A 20,864-nucleotide genomic window follows, 5' to 3' on the forward strand; every position below is an offset into this window, starting at 1 on the left:
GTGTGAGAACCACATCAGGGTAGCCGAGGGAACCCAGGAGCCCCCTCAAGCCAGGTTACTGCTCCCTACAGGACTGAGGGGGTCCCTGGGAAGTAACCTGGAACTAGATTACCCTACTGAACCTCAGAAGCCAACTTTAGCTTCTTCCTAGCTCACAGGGGGTTGGGCCGAGCACCTTCTAGGTGGTGATTCAAAGACCTTTTGGGTCTATCCAAAGAGCTTGCTGACCACGAGGGCTCTCTGGGATGGGCAAGATGATTGGTTAATGCCAAGGCACGTGACCATAACCTGACTGCAAGGGAGGCTGGGAAATGTAGTTCTCTGGTTCAAACAGGCAGGGGAGGGCTCTGATTTCATGAGGACAAGCTGGTGTCTGCCCCCAGAGTAAAGGTGCTGAGAGAAGGAAAGTTCTTAGGCTAGTGATTGGGGCATGCCTGAAGCGGTGGTGTGATCACCCCTGCTTATCCTGCTCCCCTTTTCCAACACCCTCTTCCACTCTCCCTCAGCACCCATACCATGGGCAGGACCTCACACACTTCCCTGGTTACTACCCATCACCCCTCCCAGCGAGATACAAGACTAGGATATAAGTGGGCTAGAACCAGGCCTTGGCATCGGACTGAGATCCTGCTGCAGGGGCCCAGGGTAGCGGGGGTGGGCGTGCTCCTGCAGAAGCCCCTTTTCCTCTGCTCGGCTCACTCTGCACACTTTCCCTCCATCTCAGCTGCTCTGACCTGGAGAGTCCCTGACCCTCTCTCCCTCCTGGTTCATGTTCAATCTCTATTGGCTGGAAGAGTCCCACACCCCAGAACCCCCCTGATGGGACCCCTTTCTCTCTCTGACCCACCTCCTCCTGAGCCCCCAGCTCTCACCCTCACTCTGCATCCCTGTTTCTGAAGAGGCAGGTCTGTTTTGTTACAAGCATGATGAACCCACAGTCAACAACTTATGCCACAGATCGAAGCAAGCTCCTCCTCACTGGCTCTGTAGATGGCTCCTGGGTACAGAATATTAAAGAAGCTTGTCTCAGATATGGCTCAGGAGGGGCAAACCACACCGAGAGGGGTGACCTGTGGTTCCTCCAAATCCCTCATCTAACTCCACTTGGTTCCCACTGAGTCTCAAGACCCAGAACCCAGGCTCCAACTTCAGATGGAATCAGTAACCTGGGGCTTCCCAGTCGATGCCAGGTACCAGTTTGTCCTGCCCAGGCCACCCTAAAGCTCTAGATGGCTGGCCAAGAGCAACGCAGAAGAAGGTTTAAGTAGCAGTAGGGGGGAGCAGTTATTCCCGTCCTGCAAAACCAGCTCTCAGCTTCAATTTCTGGATGTGATGAGTTTCCAGAACTTTCTCAGGAGAAAGTCAGCACCTGCTGTGTGAAGCTAGACCAAGGGGACAGCTGCGCTGGGCAGGTGGGGTGCAGGCTGGTGCTGGGGCTGGGACTGGGGCTGGTGCTGGGCTGGGACAAGGCAGGGTGGGGCTGGGCAGGGCTGGGGAGGGGCTGGGGCAGGGCGGGTCTGGGCTGGGTTGGTCTGGGTTGGTCTGGGGAACAAGGCAGGATGGGGTTGAGCGGGCCTGGGGCAGGTCTGGGATGGGGCGGGTCTGAGCTGGGTTGGTCTGGAGGTGGGTCTGGGTTGGTCTGGGGTGGGTTTAGAGGGCCAGGGCTGGTTTGGACTGGGTTGGGGCTGGGGCTGGGCTGGGGCTGGACTGGGGTTGGGTTGGGGCTGGGCTGGGCTGGGCTGGGGCTGGCCTGGGGCTGGACTGGGCTGGGGCTGGGCTGGTCTGAACTGGTTGAATCTGGAAGCACGAGTCCAGGTGGTCCCACAGCAGCCCTGGCTCTTCGGTGGACCGTCTGACGCAGTTGGTCCAGAGGTAGCAAATGAGTTATTTTGAGAAAGAGTGTCCGGGGTGCACCCTGTGCTCTGCAGGAGGAAGGCCGTCTGCACTGGCCTTGCCTCTGAGAGGCCCTGCACTCCTCCACCCCGCGAGGGCAGGGAGAACATCCACACATCTTGGCTTCCGACTCCTGGCTCAGCTCTGTTCCTGGCACTGTCACCCTGGTCTCCAGGCCTGCTCCTTCTCCTCCCTGTCACCTGCGCGCACACGTTACCTGGTGGCCACACGCCTCTGCTCTGCATGTCTCCCTCAACCGAACCCCCACGGCAGCTGTTCACGCCACCACCCGTCACTCTCTCACCCATGACTCCTTCCTGTTCCCTTCAGGCATCACCTCATTGTCACCATGTGCCACAGCCATCTCCCCCACTGTGTGTCAGCTTCCTGGGGTGACCTGATTGGGGCTGCGATACTGGACCAATGGCTGGCAGTGTCTGTGTCCTGCCTCTACCCCTGTGATCCATGCTCAGTAGGCATTTGCAACCCCGACCTCACACCCCCTCTCTCTGTGTCCCTCCTAGGGCAGGCCCGGAGGAGCCCTTTGTTTGGGCATCTGTTGGAATCATGGCAAGCATCAGTAGAATATGGAGCTGAGTGACTGAAGCAGGCTCTGGCTCCAGTGCCCAGGGGCCCCCATCCAGGGCTCTGGACACACCTGCCCTCCTTATGGATGTCAAGATGGGCTGGGACCCTGCCCTGAGACCTGGCGGGGTTGACTTTCCCTGTTTGCATTCCAGGAAAGGCTCCAGGAAGACAAAGGCTGCAGATCTTTGAGGCTGCCAGGCTCACAGGTCTCCATGGAGACACAGGAGCACATCTGCTCCCCCGTGCTGCCCAGGCAGGGGTTTGCTGGGCTCTGCAGATTCGGGCCTGGAACCTTCTCCAGCTGACCACCACCCACTTTGCTCTCCTTTGTCTTCTCCAGCCCAGGCTGGGTCCCCAGGCACCCCGGAAGGGTGGGAAGAGAACAGTACCTGTCCTCCTGGGGAGCTGGGCGGGCAGGGAGTGCTGGAGAGAGTGGACCCCAGGGCCTGCTTGAACCACAGGGGCCATAGGAACCAGGTTCTCTCCCAGTTGGTCTTGCACCCCCGGAACTCTCTGATCCTCTCCTTGCCTGGTTTTGTTAATTTTTATGCCAGACCCAGCAATGCTCGGGGGTTACTCCTGACTTTGAACTCAGGAATTACTCCTGGTGGTTCTCGGGGGACCTTTGGGGATGCCTGGGATTGAAGCTGGGTCAGCCACTGCAGAGAAGCAAGGGCCCTTCCTGATGTCCCATGGCCCTGACCCTCTCCATCCCTGCCTCTCCCCGCTTCCTCTGGAACCCGTTCCCTTCCCTCCCTTCCCTTCTCTGTGTCTGTCTCTCTCCGTCCTTGTCCCTCTGTCTGGATTCTGTCCCTTTGGGGCCACCGCATATAAGCAGGGATATGTTTACTATCTCAGGGAGTCTGAGCATCAGCAGGTGCCCGTCCTTTGTCCGGTTTTCACCCTGACCTTGACCCCCTCAGTCCTCGACTCCTCCTCACAAGTCCTTCTCTGCACAGTGCTCCTCTCTCTCGTCATGTGGGCATGACAACCCCCAGCTGGCAAGAGAGCACCTTCGGGAGTTGACTCAAGTTCCTGTTCTCATGCAGACAGGGAAAACCGCTGGTCCCTGGCCCCTCTGAGTCTTTCCTCCCCGACCAAAAGTCATTCTTGGTCCCTACAGCTCAGAGCGCACGTGGGTGGGGAGACGGAGGTGGGCGAGGTGTCCTCTCTGCACACCACAGCAGGTGCTAGGCAGAGGGCACTGGGCGGGTGCACAGGCATCAGGGCGGGGTGGGGCTTGTGGCAAGCTCAACCACCAGAGACAATGGCACTGTTTCAGGGCCTGATCGCTCCTGCAGGCCTAGACCACAGGGATCAGTCTTTAGATTTTTCTAGAGTTGCTAGAATTCGACATTATTTAAATGGTCAGCACTGGTGTTTTCACGCTGTGGGCTGGGGTTGTTCCTGAGTCCAGGTCCCCCGTTATCATGCTGGGGCTGGGGTCTCCCAGGAGAGAATCTGAACCCCCTATCCTGACTGTCAGCGGGAGGGATTGAGTAGCGCACACGGTCCAGCTGCTCCAACCTCTGCCCAAACCCCGGGCCAAGGGGGGAGGGGGTCTGAGGGGCCAAGTCTAGAAGGCTCCTGGCTGTCTCCTCCCTGTTCCCAGGACTCCAGGAGTCCAGAGAGAGCTGGGTGTCTGGATACTGGGGTTCTGTGTGAGCTGCTCAGTGGAGGAGCGGAGGGCCTCACAGATGACAAGGGCCTGAGACAGTCCAGAACCTGACCTGTTCTCTGCGGTCGCATGACAAACTGCCTCAGAGTGGCGGGTCCCAAGTCACAATCAGTAACTGCCTCATGGGTTGGAGTGCACGGGGCCAGCATGGCCCTGCTCATGCCGCCTCTCCTGGGCAACTCTAGGATCACATAAAGGCCCCCACAGGCCCCATGAGCCACGAGTCAGCCTCTGTCCTCCACCACCCTGCTCTGTTCTCACCCAGGGCGTCCGCGCTTAGCTGCAGGGTGAGCAGCCAACCTTCTGCCATGCCAGTTCAGGCCTGCCGAGTCTAGAGGGTAAAGGAGATGGTACAGGCAGAACGGGAACCAGCTTTCCTGACCAAACCTCAGAGAGCCATGTCCCTGCCCCCTCCCTGGCATGCGTCCTCTTATCTTGGCTCATGTCTGTCTCCACATACAGTCCTCCCCTTTCCCCCCTTTTTTATAGGGCACTCTTCATTGGCCTCATCCAAACACCTGGCATCGGGAGGAACCTAGTTCTGAACAAGGTCACATTCGGGGGTACTGGGAATTAAGACATCAACAGGATTTGGGGGGTGGTGGGAAATTCCATTCTACCCCTAATACAGATGGAGGCCAGAGGTGCCGCTACAGAGACAGTCCCCAGCTCAGAGAGGACCCCCTCAGCATGAACAGAGAAACTCGGGAGCAAGCAGGACCCCAGGGAGCAGGGGCTCCAAGGAGTGGGCCCCCCGCTGTGCAAAGCCTCTTCCCACGTGCCTCTCGTCTCCCCTTCCATTGCCCCTTTCTCTTCTGGATGAGAACTCTGGGTTTGCTCTTCTACCTGCAGAGGAAGGAGGGCGGCCTTTGTTTCTTTTTCTTCCTTTTGCTATGCTTTAGGATGCTCAGGGCTGGAGCGATGGCGCAGCGGGTAGGGTGTTTGCCTTGCAAGTGTCCAACATGACCGACCCGAGTTCAATTCCTCCACCCCTCTCGGAGAGCAAGCTACTGAGAGCATCTCTCCCGCACGGCAAAGCCTGGCAAGCTACCCGTGACGTATTCGATATGCCAAATACAGTAACAAGTGTCACGATGGAGATGTTACTGGGCCCACTCGAGCAAATCAATGAACAACGGGAGGACAGTGACAGTAGGATGCTCAGACCCGAGCTCTGCCACAAGCACAAAGTGCAGCACAAGTTTCTTACTGACAGAGAGAGAAGGGGAGGGCGGCAGGAAATGCAGCAGAGCCCACTCTAGTCTTTTCACAAATGTTGGGGGCTCGCCTGGCTGTGCTCAGGGGTTACTCTCACCTGAGGGGGAGAAATTCTGTTCCTGGTGGAGCTCAGGGGACCCTGTAGTGCCAGGGACCAAACATGGGTCTCTTGGACATGTACCATGGGCTCAGCACAATTGACTATCTCTCGGGCCCTTCCATAACACACACACACACACACACACACACACACACACACACACACACTTTTTAAATTTCCAGAGAATCTAGCCTTTCCAATGCCTTTTTCTATTCTTTCTCCCCAATTTCCTTACACCTGCTATAGATCCACTCACACCACGTCTATTTAGTTGTATAGAAGGGAAATGATTGCATGATACATGAAAAAGAATAAAGCAGAGAGTTCAGGTGTTTGGGTGCATGCCTTGCATGTGGCCAACCTTGGTTCTATGTCCAGCACCACATGGTCCCTTAAGCGTTACTGGGTACAGTTCTGGAGGCCCTCAGGCACAGCCAGGGTGGCCTGAGTGATCCCTAGAACCCCCACCGTCATCCTTGGGTCCTCACAGAGACCTGCTGGCCTGCTTGGCTGAGACCCTCTGGATGGGGGTGGGGAATTCAGACTTCCTGAGCACCACTTAGGAGCCCCCAAACCCAAATAAAAGATCAACAGCCCAGGTGGGGAAGCAACTGTCACCCTTATGAAACATATGGTTTGTTTGTTATACAGCATAATCTCTGTCCCTCTGGCTGATACAAAAGTGCCAGGGGTCACTTCTGGAATTGCACAAACCACAGCAAGATGGAGCACCTGTTGGGATGACTTCCTCTCATGGAGCAAGAAGGCAACAGGACCCAAGTCACTTCCCTAGTGGTTACCGCTTCTAACTCAGCCCATCAAAGTCAGGAATGGACTTAGTCCAGTCGCGTGAAAGGTAAACCAATGGGAGCATGAGTATAACACAGAGGGAGAGCTCCTTAGAGACTGACTGGGCAGGTCTCCCACCAGTGAGATCCAAAATCAGGCCTCTGTGATGAGACCTCCACGCCCGCTTGGATCAGGACTGGGCCTCCTCCCCCAAGTTCCCCAGTTTTGCAGTAGCTTGGCAGTCACACCCACAAACTGCCTCCAGTGCCATGTAATCTCATCAACGGCCAAGATCCAGAGACAATAAACTAAAGCTCCTGGAAGAGAGTGACACAGAATTTACTGGAGTGCACGGCCACATTTGCGGCCGCATGACTTCTTATGCTCTAGCCCACTTATGTACCAAAAGTAGCACACATTTGTTTGGTTTTAATATACTTGCTTGTATTCTCTTGTATACAGGCTTAAATGGCTCCAGAATGAAATACAACAACATACAACAAACTTCACACACTTTCCTCTTATTGTGGTGGGAAGGTGCTTGGTGGTGACATTGGTGTTTGAATATTATCTCCAATGAACTATTGTAAACTACTTTATGAAAATAAAATATATAAAAATTGTTTTAAAAAACGTGTTCATGACATTTCCTCACCAGAACTCACCCCAAAGATTACCATGCTCCCCCCAAATACCTACCATGCAGTAACACTGGGATTGGTCCAGACCCCCAATCTGCTCTTCCCTGATCAATAATTTCCCTGGAAATCAGTACCTGCACCCTCACTTCAGTGCCCCAAATGGTTGCTCTCCATGTGACTCTCCCCAAGGTAACTTCCTTCCACGGGAAACCCGAGTGGAGGCGCCCACAGTGCCATTTCAGAGAGCAGGTTAATAAGGCAAAGCCACCAAAGAAATGGACAGAGTCAGCCTGGATGCTTCTGGAAAGCAACTGCCCTTGGAGAAGGCTCTTCCAGCGAGCCTGGGGCTGTGCTGAACATACCTGAGGGGGGAGAATAAAATCCCTCTGCACACAGTGGGCGAGGGGGGCTCATCTATCGCTCTGTGTGAAATGGGGTTTAAGAGAAGGAAAACCAGCGGCCAAGGGTCTAGCCCAGCGTGTCTGATGGAGCAAAGGGGGGTGCGTTTTCTCTATGCCACCTCTGGCTGAAGTGCTCGGTACACAATCCTCTGTGCATGTTTGTCCGGATTCTTTGAGATGCCAGTGACAGAAACTCCAATCTAACAGAGTGAAATGAACAAGAAGCACGTTAGAGGTGCCCGTGGCTTCAGGTAAGGCTGGACCCAAGGAGTAAGAGATCCAGATCTATGCTTCTGTTTCTCTCAAGCTCTGCTCTCTTCCAGGCCAGCTAGAAGGAGGATAGTCTGAGCATCAGCCTCGAACCTTTGGCCCGCCCCCCACCCCCGCCCCGCAGCAGCTGTTACAGGGGTGCTTCTCTAGCTGGGCCATCAAACATTCCAGGATTCGCTCTGATCAAACCCTCAGTTCCTGGCCTTCTTCCCCCCCAGCAGCAAGGTAGCCGCCACCTCAGAGCTTACTGGAAAGCCAGGTATGAGTCGGTGGTGACGGGGCAACTGCAGACTCATGGGAAGGGAGGTGGTACCAGCTCGTCCTTCATGCCCTACCGAGGTCACAAGTTGCCCCCCATGAGCAGCTCTCCGGCACGGCCATAACACCAGACACACAGAAACCAATCTTGTAATTATCTGGCTCTTTGCAGAAATCCCTCCAGACTTACTAGAAAAATATCAGAAATCCAAAATCACATGGCTGTGATAGTGGTCGCACAACATCATGTGGTTCTCATAACCAGCTATAGAAAACAAATTATTTCACAATGCCTTTTCAGCAATTCTGATTGTTGGGGGGAAATTCTAAACAATAATGGTGCATCTTTTGTCGAAATAATGAATGTAATCAAAGTAAAGAGAGAGTTAAGTAGAAATCATCTGCTTCACAGGCATTGGGAGGGGTGGGAGGGGGGTATATTGGTGATGAAAAATAAGTACTGGTGAAAGGAAAGGTGTTTGATCATTGTATGACCGAGACTTAATCTTGAAAGCTTTGTAACTTTTCCCACAGTGATTCAATAAATAAATATAAGAAAAAAAAAACCCCTTAGTTCTTGCCACCACCGCTCAGTGGCTGACGCTGGACAAGGAAGAGCCAGGCCTGGGTCCTGAGCCCCTTCCTGAATCCTACATTGGAGTCAGCCCCACCCTAAGCATGGGATTGAGCATGGTGGGGGGGGGCTGTTCCCCCCTATAGGACCAGAAAGACCCTCCTCAGAATGCTGGCCAGGACCCCAGGGGAGGGCCCCTGGCGCAACGCTTTTCTTGCTCGTCACACCGTAATTCGCGTTCATTTCTCAAACACACACACCATGGCAGCACGTGGCTCGTTAGGAAGGATGATGGACGCACGCCGCTGGGGGAAGTTAGCGCGCTGCAAACGGCTGCTCCTTCGGCGGGAGGATTACTATTCCTCGAAGAATTCGGCTCCAGACGATAAGTGTTAATACCTGATTTCTTGGGGGACTCTGCAGTCTGGAGTTGGGATTGATTGCAAACCGAAGGAAATAATTTGCTTTTTATCAGCGTCCTCCACAGCCACTTGTTTGCAGCCAATCCGGGGAGGAAATGCATTTAGCTTCGCCTCCCTAATCCCTTCCAGGGTTCCTAACTCACCGCCTGTCACTCAGGGCCGCTCAGCCAGAAACGAGCCGAGCTCTGTAATAATAAAAACAGAATTACGGTCGCTGTCACCTCCCGCTGATGACTCCTTTCGGGGGCCCCATGAGAGCCAGGCTTCAGACCAGCTGTCTTAGGATGCAGTCAGGACCCCAGTCTCTGCCCGTGTGGGGGGCTCGCGTGTCCCCACAGCCAGGCAGGGGTCGAACCTTGCGCTCCAGACCCTGGAGGGGCTGTCAGCCTGCTGAGGGAGCCAGTCGCTTCTGAAAGCTGGATAAGTCACAAGTGTCATGAGTGGGAATTTCCACATAAGATGGAATCCCCTCCTCTTGACAGATAGGATCTGCTGAGAGATCAGGCTTCGGTGCCCTCCCTGCCCTCCTGCACACCCCTACACTGCTCTTCGTTGTCACGAGTCATGCCTTGGGAGGTTGTATCTCGATAACGGATCCTAATGTGGCCCCTCAGCAAAGTGAAATTAGTCAGGGGGCTGGAGCGATAGCATAGCAGGTAGGGCATTTGCCTTGCACACAGCCGATCCAGGTTCGATTCCCAGCATTCCATATGGTCCCCTGAGCACCGCCATGGGTAATTCCTGAGCGCAGAACCAGGAGTAGCCCCTGTGCATCGCCAGGTGTGACCCAAAAAGAAAAAAAAAAGTGAAATTAGTCAGTCACTTTACATCTTGCCCATCCATAGGCAGCCAATCAAAAGAGACAATGGAATGGCTGGGGGTGGGAGATGGCAGCAGATAAAAGGACACACCCAGCCAGGCCCACCCCTTCTTCTCTCAACCCTTCCCTCTCTCCCATTCTACCCTTTGCCCCATCTCTCATTCTCTTATGCCCAAGCTGACTCCAGGATCAGGGGTGTGTGTGTGTGTGTGTGTGTGTGTGTGTGTGTGTGTGTGTGTGTGTGTGTTGGGAGTGGTGCTGGTGGTGGGGGCTGCATGCCCAGACAGAAGACAGGCTGAGCTCAAGCTCAGAGGCCCAGGCAGGTGGCAGAATCAGGCAGGGGGCTGACGTTCAGACAAACGGCAGGCTGGAGACTTACGGAAAGTCAGGACGAGGTGACAGGGAACTGTTAGGGTACATTTTGGAAAAGATCCAGGGACACAATTTCAGACTAAGAAAGCATATGTGGACAGAGAGTGGCACAGAGACAAGACCAGGTCATGGACACAAGCAGATTCCTAGGGACAGGACCAGGAAGTTTTGTTTGGTGTGTGTGTGTGTGTGTGTGTGTGTGTGTGTGTGTGTGTGTGTGTGCGCGCGCACACGCATGTTTGTGTGGATTTGCTTTTGGGCCACATCTAGTGATGCTCAGAGCTTACTCCTGGCTCTGCACTCAGGAATCACTCCTGGCAGGGCTCAGGGGACCATCTAGGGTGTCAAGGACATGAGCAGATCCCTAGGGACAGGACCAAGAAATTTTGTTTTGTGTGTGTGTGTGTGTGTGTGTTTATGTGCGCACGTGTGCGTGCATGTGTTCACATGTGTTTGTTTTGGGCCACATCGAGTGATGCTCAGGGGTTACTCCTGGCTCTGCACTCAGGAATCACTCCTGGCAGGACTCAGAGGACCATCTAGGATGCCGGGAAACAAATCTGGGTTGGCCACATGCAAAGCAAAGGCTCTTTCCTCTGTGCTATCTCTCAGGCCACTAACCTTTCAAGTTTTGTATGTAAAACTTTTCTACAATTCTCAAGTACCCACCAGCTCAGGAAAATCCACTTTCACGCTAGTATTCTGAGCATCAGCATGATGCCGGGGTCGACCCGCGGTCTTCCTAGCCTAAAGAAAAACATCAGATCAGGCTGTTCATGAGCTCTTTGCAATGAGGAGTTTTGGGGAAGGAACAGCTGAGTTTTCGGGAAGGAGGGGAGGGATGACCCGTCCCATGGGCACCATTCCAGAAAGCTCTTTGGCTGACCCATCTCCGGCTCCCTGTATGGGATCGTGATGGTGAACAGCACCTGGCTTCCCAAAGAGTCTCAGCTCCTGTCTCTACCTCTCTCTCTTTCCCTCTTACTTTGTGATCCTTGTTCCACAGGACACACCTACGACCAGGACACCGCATGATCTGGAACGGAACAGGGCGCTGGGCCCAGAACCCCGGAGTCCCAGGGGCGTCCCTTTGGGAAAGAGATGGATGGTTCGGAGCCCGTGGTGATCAGCACCTGGATTGGGGAAGCTGATTACCTGTCTGTGGAACATTGATGTATTGGTAATTCTTCTCTCCTCTCAGGCTGGATTGCAGCTAATTTACTGATGGTCTTAAATCACCCCCACGCTGCCCTCCCCCCACACACACACAGAGGCTCCCAGCTCCATCTATCAGGGGTCTGCTGTAGACACAGTGGTGGAAGTGAGGCAGGGAGCCGGATCCCGCCTCCGTGCGGGGATGGGAGGTGCTGGTGCCATTTATCCAGAAACACAGCGGCCCACACACAGCCCGCTTAATTTCATGTTCGGCAGCTGATGGGTTTTCATTTATAGATAATATAAACAGGCTGACAGGCCCTAATTAACTGATTTGTGGTCCTTGGGGAACAAATGGTTATTAATATTCATAAACGTTTGTAACGCGTCGGCAGATGCCCAGCTCTGACACAATCCGCCCGTGTCCTCAGCGGCCTGCACCTGGGGTTTCTGATGGGCCCCTGGACTCTGGGGGGCGAGGCCAGTTCTGAGGGCCCCAGGCCACGACATGGTCTATCTCTCTGTCCTGTGTGCCCTTTGAGCAAGATCTGCTGACTCCAGCTCGCTGGGATTGTCACGATCCTTCCTTTGCCCAGACTGCCCTGTGTCCACTCTCTCCGGAACCCCACCGCACCTCCCTTCTCCTTGAGATGAGCAGAGCACTCCCTCCTCCAAGGAGGCTTCTTGGATTGTGCTGTCTAGTTCGTTGGTGCTCTGCCATTGTTTCCAAGAGGATTTGTTCCGGGATTTTAGGTTCTTTTATCCAAGCATGCTGGTGTCTCAGGAACTTTTCCTCCAATCAGAGGCACACCAGCGTCCCCCTTTGGTAATTCGAAGGCAAAGGCAGTGCGGGTGGATGCTGATTCACAGCCCAGCCCATATGCCGACCCCAAGCAGGCTCCGTCCTAATCCAACAGACTCCTCCAAGCCTAGCCATTGAGGATTCCCTTTCTTTCGTGATCAGGACAGCTCGCACCCAAACAATCTCCCCGCTCTGCAGGGAGCACCGAAGACCACAGCCTCTTCCCCGGGAAGCACAGGCAGGGCCCCACCCTGGGTTGGGTGCAGGTTATAAAATGACTGAATGGAGTGAACTGTCATTGCAGGGCTGACTGAGGAGACCCCAACTCCCGAACCCTCCCTAGCCCTGTGGAAGTGGCCCTGGGACAGCGATACCTCCAGAAAGCCGACCCTCTACCCCCACCCCAACAGATACCCCCGTGGTGGGGGGGGCACGGTCCCCGGGTTCTTACTATGCATCTGCAGCCACTGCGCCATCACCAGCATCATATTCCCATGATGTTTGTTGGAAATCTAAAGGGCATCTGGCCTGCTGTTCATCCCGGGTTGCACTTGGAATCATCTCCTGGGCCTGCCCGTGAAAGGCTCTGCCCTCAGGGACACTTGGCAGCATCTGCCGGGCACAGGGTGGGCTGAGAGCTGGCTGGTGGCACTGTTGGCCTCCCACCCCCACCCCCATAGTTCGAGACATGGGGCCTCATTTTCACAGACTCATGTCCCCACCAGGCTGATTCTCCCCTAGGGAGACTGACTTTGGGCTGTCACTTTGGGGGAAAGGAGGAAGTAATGGTCTGTCGCAGGTAGCCACTGGGACACAGCTTGATCCTCAGCATCCAGGACAGGACTCTGAGGTCCCAAACAATCCAGCTTCCAGGGACTGCCGCTGAGGCCGAGGGGTGCCGAGGCAGACAGGCCTAGAGCCTGACAACAGCATACCAGGGGGATGTTGGCAGCCCCTTGTAGAGGTGAGCAGGCACACGTGTCCCCCTGCTGACCCCCATGGCCACCTATAACCAGGCGCCCTAGCAGCTCCCTGACCACATGGCAGCTTGACACAGGCAGAGCAACTCCAAGAAATCGTTTGAAATAACCCATAAAGGCATCTTCGCTTTGCCAAAAGGACAGCACTGTCCTACTAGCTTTTCCCGTTTTCTCTCGGATTAGTCAGACTCAAGACCATTTGGTGTCATTGGACAGAAGCTGGACCAAAGCCCAGAGAGGCTGAGGGACTGTAGCCGAGCCTCACGGCAATCTGGAGTCCAGCCCTCCCCCCACCCCCCAACTCCGGACCTGGGGAGGGAGGTCAGTCCTGGACTCAGATTCAAGCTGGAGGAGGCATCCCTGCAACCCGAACCACGGGGTTAACAGAAACCGGTCCTGGCCCCTCATCCCGTCATCGGCAAATGTTCCCTGGCTGGGGTCAAACGCGTTTCTCTGATTCATCTGCCTCTCCCGAAGCCCCAGCTCAGCCCGCTCTCCAGATGGATTGGAAATTGGAGCTGCTGGGGCAGCTTGGCCCTTTGAGAGCACCCCCTCCCAAGAACACGAACCCCCAGACTGCAATCTGCCTACTCCCGGCCTCCTTTTTTGTTTCTCCTGAAGAATGGTGGGGGGACTCATTTCGGAGAAAATGACCCTAGTGATTAGGCTTGAATGGCTCCTCGTGCTCTCTGGGCTGGCTGGGAGGCAGCACTGAGATGGGGGAACACGAAGGCTGGGACCCCCCCCCCCCGCCACAACCCCCACAAGAGGCAGGTCCAGGACACTGCACAGATGCTGCCGAGCTTTGTGTGTGTCTCTTTGCTTCACCCAAGGCATTTGCACACAGATGAAATCATCAGATCCTTCTAGAAGGCTCGTGACAGAACAGGCATTTTTCTTACTCCTGGGCCCCAATTTTCTTGTTCTTTAGGGCAATTGATTTCAACTCAGAGCTGAATATGCTGGTACAATCCTGAGTTTCCATAAAGACAGAGATGGCTTCTGAGAAAGGCCACTTGGGGCCATTGTATTGTTGGGTGAACATCACAAAGTATAAATAAATAATCTTGGTGTAGTGAAGAGGCAGCGCAAGGAGGAAGGGAGTGGGGTTCTCAGGTCTCGGCAGCCCTGAGGGTCTCAGGACTCCACACATTCCCCTCTGGAAGCTTCTGCGATTCCATCACTGCAGCTCGGGCATCCCACGGACACATCCCAGTGAGCCCTGACTGCAGATCCTAAGTCGCCATAAGGAAATCCACAAATATTTTGTGAGTCACACTTACGGGCCAGCAACTTTCTGTCACTGTTGGTTTGGGGGCCACACTTAGCTGTGCTCAGGGATCACTCCTGGCCTGGAGGAGCTCGGGGACCAATGTGGTGCTAGGAATCAAACCCGGCTGGCTGCATGTGTGTGTAAGGCAAACACCCTGCCCGTTGTCCTATGGCTCCAGACCTAAGGGCCAGTTATTTTCTAGACCTCCAAAATGAAATTGAACCCAGGACGAGATCAATCAATTCAACCCAGGATCAATTGAACCCAGACTCTAATCTTTACAAATGTAAGAGGGGAAACTTACAGAATGAACTTTCCCCCCATCATCTCCTTTCCCCCAACCCCTCCTACCCCCAACAGCAGGCTGTGTGCAAAGAACTTGCCAGAACTCCTGGTGCCATGGGGCCAGGAGGTGGAAAATCACACCAGCCTTGCCTTCCAGTTCCTCTTGCTTCCTGTTTGCCAGCAGCCCGGAGCCTAGGAGAGTTGGGGGCATGGAGGGGCTGAATTTCAAGAGCTCGGTGACTCTGACGGTCAGTAGTTGCCCAGGAGTCAGACACGCTAACTTTCTCATCTTAAATTAAAAGGAGTGTGTGGGCCTCAGCTACAAGAAAGCCCAGTTCAGGAAGACTAGGAAGCCACCACCTGAGCTGGACCCCCAGTATCGCTGCCCCTCTGTGCTGTGGGACTGGAGCAGCCATGTCCGTTGGCCTCTGCAGCCTGCACGTGGCAGGAAGGGTTATAAATAAAAGCATCCTCCCCACTCTGTTCCCTCCTGCCGTCCCCCACTTCTCAATGCCCAGTTTGTGATTTGTTCTTCCTTTGAAAACCTTGCCCAGCCTGATGTGAATTCTAATTAAAATCAGGCACAGCGTGACTTTTAATTAGCTTCAGCCACTCCGTGAAAGGCATCAATCGCAAACAGAGTAATTGTGCCGGTGACTTTCCCGGCGGAGCTGCCGACCAGGACGCCAGCCCAGCTGGTGGGAGGCCCTGGCGTCCATGCTGGGAAGGGTCACGGAGGGGCAGCTGGGTTCTGTTAACCAGCTTTCGCTCGGGGCGGCCTCTCTGCGGCCGGGAGGCTGTGACTTTAATGGAGGGGGAGCGGTGAGGCTGCAGATTTATGTCATGGAAACGAGATGGGGTTTGAAACAAGTGCCAAGGAGCTAAGAACTCCACTCCTGCACGGCCATGGCTGGAGTGTCTCCTTTGCAGCAAGAAAAGCCAGCTTGAAGGTAGAGTTGGAGATGAGTGTTGCTTCAAATCGCCTTTATTTGGGGGAGAAGGGCAGGACTCTAGATTTGAAGAAGGGAATAATGGAATAGAAAATCTCTTTTTTCTTAACTCAGAGGTGGGGGGAACTGGCTTGGCATTTCCTGTTCCCCAATCATAGACTATTTTCTTCCTTTGCTGGAAGTGGCCCTGGGGTGGGGGTGGGGGTGGGGGGAGCTGACGGCACTTTCCCCAGGAGAACCTCCCCACTCACTCCGGAGCAGCTCAGAGACCCCAGAACCCTAGGTTGGGGCCCCACTTAAAGCTCCAGGGCTCTTTGTGCAAGGAAATAGTTTCCAAACAGAGGCCTGCTTCCAGGCAAGGCGCCACGAGGCCTTCTGGGGCCTCCTCGACGCCAGCCATTTCTGCAGAGGGACACAGGTCAGAGGAACCCCCAGAGCATGTGGGTAATGGAGAAAAGGTGGCAGCTGTCAGAAACCACCACAGAAGCCAGGCAACAAGGAGGCTGCAGGGATGCATCTATTCTCTCTCTTTCTCTCTCTCTCTCTCTCTCGTTCTCTCTCTCTCTCATTGAATCACCGTGAGATACAGTTACAGAGCTTTCATGATTGAGTTTTAGTTATACAATGATTGAACACCCATCCCTCCACCAGTGCACATTCTCCACCACCAATGTCCCCAGTATCCACTCCCCCCACATCCCACTTTTCTCCCTGCCTCTATGGCAGACAATTTCCCCCACACTCTCTCTCTATTTGGGGGCATTATAGTTTGCTCAAATTTTTCCACAACCGCTCAACCCTGCCTGCCAGGGGCAGACACTAGATCATTTCTTTTCTATTGCTCACTTTGAATATCACGAGAAGTTGCACGGCCACAAAAGCGGCCACACACTTCAGGAATTCTAAGATTGTAAATGGTTTGGGGTCCAGAGATATCTCTGTAGGACAATAGTCTATTTTGGGATTCAACTGGGAATCCCAGACCAGAGCCATTGGTGCACTGAGATGGCACCTGGAGGCAGATTGTGGGCATGACAGTCAGGATCCCGAGTGGGCAGGAACCAGGAAGGGACAACCCTACTCCTCTGCCACCACAACGTGGCTGTTCTCAAGCCACATCCCCGCACCTGGTTGCTTAGCACATCCAGGTACTAAGATTCATGTGCAGGGGCTGAAGAGCTAGTAAAAGCGCTTAGGCCATGAGTATGAGCGTGACTGATCTCACTTCAATTCTTGGCTCCACATGGTCCCTGAACCACCGAGTGCAGCCCGGGAGGCCTGAGTAAACCCCAGCACCTAATCCTCTGCTCCTTGGGTTGAACCACAGGCCTGGTTAGCTGAGAGTCACCGGTGGGGGGGCAGGGCAGGGGGGCAGGCCTCCACAGCATGCCTGGGAGCATGCCCCTCCCCCCCCACCACCAAAGAATGAATAAACACAGGAGAGAGGGCTATTGATCATCTTTGCCCTTAAAGGACTTCAAGGCCCTTTTGTTCTACATTCCGTGTCAGAAAGACCCATGGATGACTCTGTTCACCAGGCTGGGAGGGCTGCAGGGCCTCTTGTCAGGCTCAAACTGAGAACATGAGAATGATGGTGGGGCTGGGGGTCTCCAGATCCCAGTTCCTAAGGGCCTGCAGGTCTGACATTGCTGCAGATCTCTGGGATTCCCTGGGCTCTGGGGATACTCCGGCCTGCCTGGCTTCCAACAGCCGCTACAGCCCCAGTCCCTACCCACTGGGGATTTGGCGAGAGGCCTGGCATCTCCCAAATGGAGAGGGCCCCAGTGCCCATGCCCTGGCCCTGCTAGGGCTCCTCCCACAGCAAGTGCTGCCTTCCTGGCACTTTGTGAGACCCGCATCAGTCCCTGCAGTGCCTCCGGCCCCCCTGCTCCCCAGGACAGTGAGTGTGGCCAAGAGCCAGAATGCTGCAACTCAGCCCCAGGCTCGTGTCTTCGTCCCAGGAGGCCCTGAAGCCTGATGCTCCTTCCCTCCCAGCCAGGATCCCTCCCACCTGGGACCCAACCTCAGCTCCCGACTTCCCACAGTTGTGGTCTCCGTTGGCCATGAGCTCCCAACCAGGGCTCCTGGCTTCTATCCTTGATTATAAGTTCTACAACAAATGCTGGCTCTGAAAGAAATGTTTTTAGCCCAAGGTCAAGGTGGGGCAGCATCAGGCATCATGGAACCCACATTTGCCTACAGCCAGGAAATGGGGCCACGGGAGGGAGCGTGGCTTCTCTAAGGAGTGGGTCTTTCCCAGGAGGGCATCCTCCTCCCTGGCCCAGGATGAGGTCATGGGGTTCCCCACCTGGAAGGACCCCATGGGATGGCCCAGAGTAGTTTAACCCAGAGACCGAAGGCGGTGGAGATTCTGTGTGTGCAGGGTGGGCTGGCTGCTCGCTGGGAGAGCAAGAGGGAAGCAGAGATAGGCTTGATGACAGAGCTGGGTTGTGTTGGTCTGAAACCTGCCTGGCATCCAAAGGGTCAAAGTTGACAGGTTCCCCAAGGCTGCCCTGGGGAGACCTAGGAGCCCTCTGCCCGCTGCCCCTCTGGCTACTCACTTGTGGGATGTGGAGAGCAGAGCATGGCCTCAGAGAGAGCCTCGCGGGCTCAGATCCCACCTCTGGTACTGGGTAAGTGACTCAAGAGTGACATTCCAGAGGAGAGGCTGGTACAGTGATGGTGTCCACTGCACGGCTGGTTCCGAGGATCTACATGTTTAAAGTCTTTAGACTTTAAACCTGGACACCCAGAGTCCTGTGACATTGCTCTTGGAGTCAAGGCCCGTCCTGCTATTCCAAGCATCACTCCAGACACAGCTAGGCCCACACTCTGGGTCCTACGGGAAGAAGCAACTTCAAGGTTTCTCGCCTCTTAAGCTGGGAAGATAAAGTCAAAGCTGATTGTCTGGGGTGTCTGCGGTGTCAGGGAGCTCAGGGCTGGAAACATGAAGACTTTTCATCAAGATGTGGAGCCAGGAGCCATAGTACAGTGGGTAGAGCTTATGCCTTGCACTCAGCCAACCTGGGTTCAATCCCTGACATCCCATATGGACCCCCGAGCACTTCAGGAGTGATTCCTGAGTGCAGAGCCAGGAGTAACCCCTAAGCAGTGCTTAGTTCTGACCACCACCCACCCAAAAAAAGATGTGGAACCAATTCCCCCAATCATATTTTTCAGAGTAATTGCATGGTGTGGAATAATACACTCACAAGATGGCAATATAATGAGAAAAGTGGAGAGGAAGTTTCAGATATATATTAATAATAATAATAACAACAACTTCACAAGTCAACCAGATCATACATATGAATGTCTGATATATTTATGTTCATTATATATGTATATTATATGATAATTTTTGTGTGCACACAAACATTTAGAATTAATATATTAATCTATTTGATAATTAGCATATATAATACTATTGACAGACACAAATCATGTAAAGCAGGAAAAGATGAGGAGCAATGCCCAAAGAGTGATTTGCTGAATACGAGCAGTACATGTGACATCCAGGACAGTGGCCGGCAAACAGTCAAAGGCTGGCACAGGCACCAGATGGACAGCGAGACGCAGTGAGACCTCAGCAAGTAATATCTGTCTCTCATCTACTCAGAAAACCCAAAGCCAAATCAGTCAGAAAGCCCAGGGCTTTTCTTTGTGTCCAGGAATCTAATGAATCACAAATCACCGAGGATTGAAGGACCTTAGCAAGTCCATGATAACATCTCCACAAAGAGAAAATCAAGCCAAGAAAACCTTTACATCAGCTGAAGAAGAAGGGAATGTAGGAGAAATTTGCTCAACAAATTTGGTGTTGACACGGAAAGAAGGAAAAATTATCATCAGAACAAAATGTCCCAATTAATGCGTCCTATGTGTTAAGAATAAGCAGTTGAACTTCAAAGAGCATCAAATCCAATTTCCAAGAGCTCTAATACGCAGCACTTAGAGATGATTATAACAGGTCTCAGGGATCCGCATGAATAAAACTAGAAAAAGAAAAATAAATAAGAAGATACACTTCATAGTCTTAAAGAGAGTCAATATTGAATAGAAAGCCGGTTCTTTTCTTTTCATTTTTATAATATGGAGTTGCAGGACATTATCATGAAGAAAATGGTCTAAAGTGAATTTGGAAAATTAAATCATAAAAAAAATGTTTTAAAGAAATTATGGAGTTAGCATTACCAGGTATTTTCATACACAGAATTATGATAACAACTCAGTGTGGGGTTGGTTGGGAATGAACAAAAAAAAAAATTTAATAGAAAGCTGGAGAAAGCCATGCATACATATGAGGCTTTAGAATGTGACAAAGTTTGCTTTCTGTTATTTGCAGGAAGATAGATTATTCAATAAATTGTATTCAGACCATTTTGAAAGTGCCTAATGATCTAGATAAAAAATAGTAAATCTAATCCATATCTCATCATGTACATCAAAATAAATTTCAAATGTATCGGCAAATTGATGCAGAAAAAATCAAAACAATTGAATGCTTATGTAATATTGGGGGGTGCATGAATGTGATAATAAGTGCAAAAAGCAGAAAGGAAATGTTTGTTGGATATAAAACATAATTGAGAAACCTTTTTCTCAATATGCCTCAAATTCATTTATTTCTCAACTTCACAAGCATACCCCAAGATAGATTTTTTTGCCTGGATCTATTTACCCACTTATCGAATGCCTACTACCAAATGCCAGAGACTGTTGATGGTTCTAGGGTTTTTTAAAACAAAAGAAAAAGAAGAGAAGAGAAGAGAAGGAAAAGAAAAGAAAAGAAAAGAAAAGAAAAGAAAAGAAAAGAAAAGAAAAGAAAAGAAAAGAACAAAACCTAGGCCCTCCAGTGGAACAGAAAGAAAATATCAGGAACTGGAAAGTTAGTACAGCTGGTAAGGTATTTGCCTTGCACACAGCCAACCTGGGTTAAGTCCCCAACATCCCATCTGGTCCCTGGCTGGTCCCAGGTTAAGTCCCGGACATCCTATCTGGTCCTTGGTCCAGAGCGTAGATCCAGGAGTAACTCCTGAGCACCACTGCATGTGGCCCCAAAACAAAACAAAAAAGAGAGAAAATCCATCAAGAAGTTGTTTCTGTCCAATATCAGGTGTGTTATGAGGACAATAATGGCAAAGAGGAGATATTGGGGTAGGGGGTAATTTTTCCATTTTAAACAGAACAGTCAAGAAAGCTTCCCCGAAAACTTGACACTTAAGCAAAGACTTACAGGTGAAACAGAGTGATTGATGATAATACTGCTTGGGGACCAATGCTAAGAAAGCCAATGGACAAGCTGAATGAGGAAGAGAAGTGGCAAAGAAGTCAGGGGGATATTGGGGAGCCCAGAGGGGAGGTTGTTTGTGGGGAGTTTTAGGAGAATGACAGC

Source organism: Sorex fumeus, unplaced genomic scaffold (assembly GCF_029834395.1).
Source record: "Sorex fumeus unplaced genomic scaffold, SorFum_2.1 ptg000213l, whole genome shotgun sequence".
In the NCBI taxonomy this organism is placed as follows: Eukaryota; Metazoa; Chordata; class Mammalia; order Eulipotyphla; family Soricidae; genus Sorex; species Sorex fumeus.